We start from the raw sequence: 9,837 nt of genomic DNA on the forward strand, positions 1-9,837 counted from the left end.
TCAAACGGGTATGGCCTATTCGAAGACTCGTCAGAATCACTTGTGTGTGTCTCTCTCTATGATGTGATGAACTCCATTTTGCCACAAATTATTACATCTAGTTCAATATATGATTCACAGTTTCCTCATTCCATTATAATTTTTGCCATTTACCTTACAATATTGTTTTATTTTTATCTTCCCTAATCACTGACAGGGGAAAAACTCACATTTGCCCTTGTCGTGTGAACTGCTGCCTTAGCTGCTTTCTTGAATGCCTACATGGCCAAGGATGCAACACATTTCAATATTTTTCCGTTATTACACAATTTGTGGAGTTCAAATTTAATCTGCCGTACAATATCCATTTTTTAGGTAGTAACTCTGAACGGCTTCAATGGCGCTTCTTGAGTCGTTAAAAATCACAAAATTATTGCAAGATATTCGCTTTATAATTTTGGTGGCTAATACGATGGCACACAGCTGTGTATAGTAGGGTATTTCTAGGTAAAGAGAACTGCTATGTCTTGTTCTATTTGTTGTTTGTTTGTTTATATCATGTTTTTACGTTGCATGTAAGCAGTGGTTATTCAGCAACGGGACCAACGGCTTTACGTGACTTCCGAACCACGTCGAGATTGAACTTCTATCACCAGAAATGCACATCTCTCACTCCTCAATGGAATGGCCGAGAATCGAACTCGCGACCATCGAGGTTGGACGCCAACACCATACCAACCACGCCTTAATTGTAAATGCACTATTCATTGTTATGAATTCTCTATGGAGGAACAGTGGCGGTGGCAGTTCGCTGCATTTCCCTTAATTGTAAATGCACTATTCATTGTTATGAATTCTCTATGGAGGAACAGTGGCGGTGGCAGTTCGCTGCATTTCCCTTAATTGTAAATGCACTATTCATTGTTATGAATTCTCTATGGAGGAACAGTGGCGGTGGCAGTTCGCTGCATTGAACTTGTACAGAGGAGACTGGTGATGATCCCTAGCTAGAAGCGCCTTGAACAGAATATAGTTGGGATCATGAGAGCGGAAACGGACCTCATAATTAGAAAAAAATATAATTATATCTACTAATGGATTAAACTAGAGCCACTCGTACCAATAAGGTAACGAAGTGGATCCTTCATCAATTGAAAACCCTGATCTAATTACCCTGATGGTGGATTGAGTCACCGCCATCTTGAATTCAAGATGGCGGTGATTGAGCCCTCTATGAGAATGTCACCTCACCTTTCGATAATGCAGTGTTTTTCTCTACCGATAACAAGATTCATACACTTTACTTAAATGCGGACTGAACAAGAGTTACCCTTGGAGCCTTTGAATATTCCTACTTTGCGACTCGATTAGCACGCATAAATTCACCGACGCCAATAAAAATATGACAAGACTGCAGGTGTGAATGAATGAACGATCTAGAAGCCAGACAAGTGACAGCGATTTCAGCCCAAGAACTTTTTAATGTTGCCGGCCACAAGATCTATTGTGGTAGAACGCCGTAATTTGCATTTATATTAAACGATGAGTTTCATTTTCATACAGATATTCTCTGTGTGAAAAGTTAAGTCATTCCGGTATGGAAAAAGGTCCAGCAACTACGCCAATGATCAAGAGAAAACCAGGAACAGCATTTTCAGATAAATGCTTTCATCTTGATTGAGAGAGAGAGAGAGAGAGAGAGAGAGAGAGAGAGAGAGAGAGAGAGAGAGAGAGAGAGAGTGGGGTGAGCTAAAACGGAGGTTTTTTTGTTACTCTACATCCTTTCCTTTCTGGTAAATTTAGCTAAATTAACTGACTAAAATATATGGGTCGACATTCGTACCTGCCAGGCTGCCTTATTTGTCGTTTCAGTTATCTTACGATGAATACCAACTATGTCAGAATAGAACAGAAAATACAATTCATGGGACCTATGATGATGAAGACATTCAGAGCTGAAAAGGAAATACACAGCAAGAAGGCTAGAAAGGAGTAACAGGAGGAAAACCTCGCAGTTGCAAATAAAAGGCAAGTGTTAGAGAGGGTAAAAAGTCAGATGAAAGAAAGAATATGAACGGAGGTAAAGTAAAAGGAATGAAAGTAGTTGTAGCTAGGGGCCGAAGGGACGCTGCAAAGAACCTTAAGTAATTGTCTGCAGTGCACCGCATAAGGTGCACTGATGGCACTATTCCCCTACGAAACTTATCAAAGATGTTACCAACTTCTGGGTTGTCCCATAGGTCCTTGGTCTTTCAGTCCTGGGTTTGACTCAATGGAGGGTACACTAAGCAGTCTTTTCCAGTTTGATCTTTTACATTTCCTTCACTGCAGTTAGTAATTACACATATTACTCTTGTTTACTGACATTTGTATTCACGACAAAACCCCGAATTATCTTTTTTGCTTTTTTGTTCTCTGCTTGCTTTTCTTCTTATATTTCTGCATTCACTTTAGGGGAATTTTGCTATTTAGCTATTGCTACTTCGAGTGACTTTCCCCATAAGCACACTGTTCTATAATTCAATCCTTCTTGCTGAGAAGAACTCGCGCTTACGTTACTTGTAATCTACTAAATGTTTATTTCCTAGACGTTACCGATACAGATGAAGTCAGTATCTAATACTACTTCCTTGACCCATGGCCACTTTGCTATGGCAATGGACATTTTACGCTCGTTGGCCCAACGTCGCTCACACCAAGGTCTAGACATTGGACCTTGGCTCACACTCCCCCTAGGCACGAGCGAGGACTAGAGAATACATGTATTAGACCAAGGCAAGAGTACCGCACACCGAGCTGCTCGTCCTACGACACTCACACTACGGCACCACTACCAAACTTTACGCTCCTCGCCCCTACGTCTCAGTTGATTTAGGCAAAAACTGGGAAACTTTAGAAAAGAACCAAACAGTTCCAGATAAGTCTAAAAATACTAACACTCATAGACAAACTGAATCCAGCCCTATGGACAACTTTAGCTTTTCGTCCCTAGAACTATCAATATTTGAATAAATACCCAATTCGATTGAAGACATGACCAGATAGACTATCATATTTACTATTTAGCAAATTTGGTATATTTATATATATTATTAGATATAATATTATATTATAATATATATATAATATATATATCTGAATAATTTATTTTATATATTATATATATTATTATATATATTATATATATTATGTATATACGTAAATGTAAATAAAGGTATAAGCCACGAGGGAAAAATAAACAACGGATTTTCCACAAGATCTTTCAACGTTCAACGTCCTTTACTTAGCAGATGAACTGACTTACATGAGGAATTGACAATACAAGAAAGGTTGTATAACTGACATATAGGGATTATAAAAAGATTAGTACCTAGAATCCGACACACCTGGAAGATGAGTAACCTTCCCAAACATGCATAAACATGGGTACAATTAAAAAATAAAAAGAAAAAAATTAAGACAATCTGCTCAGACACGAGGACAAGACAATTAAAGTATTATAATAGGTGATAGCTATTCAGAACTTTGGTAAACAAAAACATATTCACAATATATATTCACAATACATATTAAGCATACATATACAACAAAGATATCTCTAAGGCAACTAATTTTTGTTTAAGTCTGTAATTATGTCTTTGAGGTCATTCTTAAACATGTTATAAATACAAGGATCTAAATGAAACAGGGGAAGTAAGTTGTATTAAAGCAGATTCTAAAAGATTTCGTGATAAGAGTCTTTTGACCTTGCAATTACTGAACTACCAATCCAATTTATTCGGTGGTTGTTTTCACTTAAATGAATGAATATTGCATTAGATGTTTGCCCAGTTTTTACAGAATATTTATGCTGGCTTAATCTTGCTTCTAAGCCATTGCTCAACTGTTCAAGATAAAATGCTAAGTAAAGGACGTTGAATGTCGAAAGATCTTGCGGAAACTCCGTTGTTTATTTTTCCCTCGTGGCTTATACCTTTATTTATGGATTTATCACGTTCCAAACTTTCGTGATTCAGTTATACACATGGATGCACACACACACACACACACACACATATATATATATATATAGATATATATATTATATATATATATATATATATATATATATATATACCCACGAGAGGACGAAATTATTATACGCTAAAAATTTCCCCTTCAGTTAACATATATGAAAATATGTTAATTCCGAGGTTTGAGCGAATTCGTATTGAAGGACATTTGTAGCTCGGTATATTAGTATATATATATATATATATAGCTATATATATATATATATATATATATATATATATATATATATATATAATATACCGAGCTACAAATGTCCTTCAATACGAATTCGCTCAAACCTCGGAAATAACATATTGTCATATATGGTTAACCAAAGGGGAAAGTTTTTTAGTGTATAATAATTTCGTCCTCTCGTGGGTTCGAACCAACGCCTGGCGGACTGAGAAGAAATCAGGACTCCAGTGCCATTATCGACTGGCCGAGTCGATAATGTCACTGAAGTCCTAATTTCTCCTTAGTCCGCTGTGCGCAGGTTTGAAACCCACCAAGAGGACGAAATTATTATCAACTAAAAAATTCCCCTTCGGTTAACATATATGAAAATTATATTAATTCCGAGGTAGAGCGAACTGGATATTAAGGACATTTGTAGTTCGATGTATGTATATGAATCAGGGTGATGTGACAAATTTCATATATATATATATATATATATATATATATATATATATATATATATATATATATATATATATATATATATATATATATATATATATATAAAGGCGTGAATCTTGAACGTAATTCAAATCAATGTTCTGTTGAAAATTCTTCGACATTTCGTTCTAATAAGTTCAAGACGGATCAGTATAGCCAGTGGTTAGAAGATTAAAACTGATATATAAGATTCAGGCTAATGGCCAAGCGCTGCGACCTACAAGGTTATTCAGCAAGATGGGGAAATTGAGAATAAAGAGGTTTTTAAGGTGTAATAGGAGGAAAAGCTTCAAGTTTCACTATTAGACAATTGTTTGATGATGGAAGAAGGAAAGTAAAAGACAATATGAACAGAGGTACTACAGTGACATGGAATGAAAGGAAGGGTCGCTGCAAAGAACCTTAAGATACTTACTACTCCCTACGGGAAGTGGTGCACGAGCTTCAACTTGTGCAAAACCAAAATTCACTACATAGCCAGATTCCTACCATGCTGCTCAATCCACTACACACACGTAACAATGATGTAGGTACGTAATTTTTGGGTTATATATGACTAAAAGCTTTTTGCTTTCACAGCAGCTGAAAAAAAAAATTATACTGTACGAAAGCTGAGACATGATCATAGAATTCCAAAGTCCATATAGCAGAATGGAATTCATGACGCATGTTAACACCCTGCGTTCTAACAGCGCCGGAATACTACTCACGTCCCATACTAGCAGTAAACAGGTATTGTGTTCAAGCCAAAAACTTCGCCTCTGTATCCAAAATGGCATTATCTGGAGGCATTGCTTGCCCAATCTTCCACTGACTTCACTTCACTATTAGACGTCCCAGTCGTGTTTACCTCCGACTTTTACAAAATCATTATTCGATGCTTGTTTAGCAAAGCTATACAAAATATGCAATGATGGGGTTCAACGCTGTTAAATTGTTCAGTGAATCTGTGTAGGTCTTTTTGACAGTTCTGGATGATTAGGCCCAGGTCTTTGAGGCCGTTGGTTAGTTACATAAAAACTACCTGCCCCTTTCTTTGCTAATTTGTCGACTTTATCAGTCAACGTTTACGATTACCTTTCTGGAGACTAGCTCAGGTAACAAATTAATGCTATTCTGGGACGCTTCCTACATACGTGCGTAATAAAAGTGACAGCGATAACAATAACGCCAATTACGATCACGTAAAATATACAGAAAATGAAAAGTTATATAAGAGACTGCGTTCGAAAGAAAATCCTTGGGGGACTCATAAGTAAAAGTTCATGGAACAAATCGCCAGTGTGTTATAAAAATATATTCTTAATAACCCATTTTTTCTACAAAGCTCTCTCATAACTCGGCTTTATCGACGCCATTTATTTTCACAATACCTTTAAATCTGCATTCAAGGGGGAATCACTGACTCCCAAAGAGTTTGCATTTTTTTAATACAAACTACACGATGATAGTTTATGCAATATCACTGACACGGAAATCATTAGTGATGATAGGTTACAGGTGAACTATTCAGCAGCTATTCACACCAGATTCCCTTACAATATACTTGACGAGAGATCGGGTATTTTAAAGCTTACATGCACATAAACAATGCGTATTAGCGTTTTATCTATTCATATTTCTAATTCAAGAGTCGAATCCTTTATACAAACATACAGAAAAAGTTTTGGTCAATAACAGGAGACCTAGAGTAAAATATCACACAACATATCAGTACTTTACGAGAATGATCGGAACAGGATACTCTGTTATGAATGTCTTGAACACTGAAAATTCATTTGAATTTACGTGGTATTACTTGGATATTACTTCGGTTTGATTTAAACCTTACCATTCAAAAAGGAAAAAAAGTTATTCATATCCGTTAGCATCATCAATACGATTCAAATGTGCGGCTTGACTTGGACTTTCGAACAACTAATACCCCAGAAACGAAGGGCGGAATTGTCACTTAAACCCTTTTTAAACATCAGAAAACTACATCTATGAAAAGACGACCCAAAAACCCATCGACAAATATTTGAGTGATGGCGATCGAGTCCCGATATCTTTTTTTTATGTCAACAGCCACCATAGCCATTGTGGTTGAACGCTCAATTTGCATTTATATTAAACACGGTGTTAAATTTTCATATAGATTCTCTTTCTGTGGGGAGAGAGGAGGTCATTCCGGGGAGGAACAAGATCAGGTACCTATTGAGAATGACACTACGAAACAAGGATTAAAATTTGGAGTTCAACGCTGAGTTCACCAGTGGAGAGAGAAACTCGGCCTCATTAGAATTGGTTTTTAATGCCATTGGTGTAACATGCATATAATAATGCATGAACGTATCTATCACGCAATTTTCTCACAGACTCCCTTTTAAGCCCCACTGTCATCCCTTGGCTTTCGAAACTTTCCTTTTAAAATGTCATATTGAAAACAAGAATAGATTCGCCCGCACACTGAAAGTGATCCGCTTAGAGATCGAAGGTCCCAAATATCAACAAGGGATTTCACTCCACAAAATTTTACGTACCTGCCACGTCCCATCTCTCTCTCTCTCTCTCTCTCTCTCTCTCTCTCTCTCTCTCTCTCTCTCTCTCTGATACTTATAAACTAAGATACAAACAATTTTACAAATAGATTTTTTCCATTCCATACGGGGGTTATAATGTTAAAACTTTCCGTTTCCCAGCAGTTCTGTTGCGTTGAAGTAACAAACCCCGACTTTCCTTCATGACATTCGGTGCAGCCTACCAAAACATACTTACCACCAAGTATTTAATTACCTACTTACATTGGCAAAGGCACAACGGAACATTTCATAAAGTCGGCCGCCCCAGGACAATTTAACCTCCGCTGGACTGACCTTCGTTCTCATGTTCTATAATTTAGAGTAAAAACTCAAATTTTCACACGAGCAAAATATATATATTTAATATAAAATATGTTACACACACACACACACACACACACACACACACACACACACACATACATACATACATACACATACATACATATATATATATATATATAATATATATATATATATATATATATATATATATATATATATATATATATATATATATATATATATATATATATATATATATATATATATATATATATATATATATATATATATATATATATATATTATATATATATATATTTTATATATATCATATATATATATATATATATATATATATATATATATATATATATATATATATATATATATATATATATATATATATATATATATATATATATATATACATATATATATATATATATATATATATATATATATATATGTATAACTGAATCACGAAAGTTAGGAACGTGATAAATCCATAAATAAAGATATATGCCACGAAGGAAAATAAACAAAGGAGTAACTGCGAGACCTTTCGACGTTTCCACGTCCTTTACTAAGCAGAACTGACATACATGAGGGAAAAGCCAAACAAGAAGATTCGTATAACTGACAGATAGGGATTATAAAGAGATTAGTACCTAGAATCCGACACACCTGGAAGATGAGTAACCTTCCCAAACAAGCATAAACAATGGGTGCGATTAAAAGTTAAAGATAATCATCTCAGATACAAGGACAAGACAATTAAAGAATTATAGGTGACAGATGTTCAGAACTTTGCTAAACAAAACCATATTCACAATACATATTCACAATACAGGTTAGACATACATTACAACGAAGATAACTCTAAGGCAACTAATTTTTATTTAAGTCTGTAATTATATCTTTGAGGTCATTCTTAAACACAAATACAAGGGTCTAAATGAAAAAGGTCACAACTAACATTGAAATTACAATTTAAAGTAAGTTGTATTAAAGCCGATTCTAAAAGATTTCGTGATAAGACATCTCTTGACCTTGCAATTACTAAACTACCAACCCAATTTATTTGGTGGTTGTTTTCACTTAAATGAATGAATATTGCATTAGATGTTTGCCCAGTTTTTACAGAATATTTATGCTGGCTTAGCCTTACTTCTAGGCCCTTGCTAGACTACCCGAGATAAAATGAGGGACAATCCATACATGGAATTTTACAACATATATATATAAAATTCCATGTGTATATAATATATATATATATATATATATATATAATATATATATGAATATATATATATAGATTCTATATATAATATATATATATATATATCTATAAATAATATATATATAAAAATATATATAGATACATAAATATATATATATTAATTCTATATATTCTATTATATATAGATATATATATATATATATATGATATAATAATATATATAATTAAATATATTATTATATATATATTATATAAGAAATATATATATTATATATAGATATCTATATAATATATATACTATATAGTATATATATATTATATAGATATATATATGATATATATATATAAATATAAATAAATAATAAATAATATATATATATAATATATATAAGTATATATATAACTATATATATATATATATATATTATATAGATATATATCTTATATATATATATATATATATATATATATATATATATATATATATATATATAGAGATAGATATATATATATATATATAAATATAAAAAATAATACATATATATATATATATAATAATAATTAGGTAATAATATAAAATAATAAAATAATATAAATTATAAATAGATATATATATAATATAATATATACGTATATATATAGATATAAATAATATATATAGATATATATATATATATATATATATATATATAAGATAAATATATATATATATATAATATATGATATATATATCTATATATATATATATATAATATATATATACTATAAATATTAAATAAATATATATATATACCATATAAGATATATATATATATATATATAAAAATAAAATAATATATATACTATATTAAAATAATATATATAAATAAATATATAGATATATATATATATATATATATATATATATAATATATAAATAATATAAATATTATAATAACTATATATAAAATAAAAAAAATATATATATATATATAGTATATATATATAGAATATAGAAAATATATATATATATATATATTATATAAATAAATAAGAGATATG

The sequence above is a fragment of the Macrobrachium nipponense genome, chromosome 1 (assembly GCF_015104395.2).
Source record: "Macrobrachium nipponense isolate FS-2020 chromosome 1, ASM1510439v2, whole genome shotgun sequence".
Lineage (NCBI taxonomy): Eukaryota > Metazoa > Arthropoda > Malacostraca > Decapoda > Palaemonidae > Macrobrachium > Macrobrachium nipponense.